This window comes from Pan troglodytes, chromosome X, assembly GCF_028858775.2.
Source record: "Pan troglodytes isolate AG18354 chromosome X, NHGRI_mPanTro3-v2.0_pri, whole genome shotgun sequence".
Classification (NCBI taxonomy): domain Eukaryota; kingdom Metazoa; phylum Chordata; class Mammalia; order Primates; family Hominidae; genus Pan; species Pan troglodytes.
In genome coordinates, this window is record NC_072421.2 from 64,397,951 (window position 1) to 64,398,511 (window position 561).

General features: G+C 31.4%; 1 non-coding gene across 1 annotated transcript; it reads right to left on the reverse strand.

Moving 5' to 3' along the window:
* Nucleotides 1-242: 242 nt before the first annotated feature.
* On the reverse strand, nt 243-349 carry LOC112207169 (U6 spliceosomal RNA). The gene has a single exon (XR_002941632.1). It is a non-coding gene; the product is annotated as a U6 spliceosomal RNA (small nuclear RNA).
* Between the last annotated feature and the right edge of the window lie 212 nt (nt 350-561).

Here is a 561-nt window from a genome sequence, read left to right on the forward strand (position 1 = left end):
AGCAATATGAATGAGCATATGCAATAATAGATAATAGCTTGCTTGCTTTTCTCTCTATATAAACACTATAGTTTACTTTTGCCTGTTTTTTAAAGTTTATATGAATGGAATCATATGCTATGTTTTCTTTTCTTGTCTCATTGCTTTCACTCAATATTATGTGTATGAGATTCAGTGAATATATTGGGTATGGAAGTTATGCATTCATTCATGTTGCTAATCATTTTATTGTACAAATATAGACAAATATAGCATATTTTATGAATTTATGTGTCCTCCTTATATAAGGACGATGCTAATCATCTATTCATTTTTCCAATTTTAGTTTATGTGCTGTGAAAGTGAGCATGAGCCTTGGTTTCTTCATCTGTAAAGTGTAGATAACAGCACTAGCTAACTCATCAGTTTGTTGTGAGAATTAAATAAGACAGATATAGGTTTAGCATTCATAGTGCCTGGTTGGTTTTCTATTATTTCCACAATGAGAGGCTTTAATGTACAGAGTATGTGGTTTTGGAGCCAGAGATACTTGGCATTGATTTATAGTTCCATTGTTTCTTG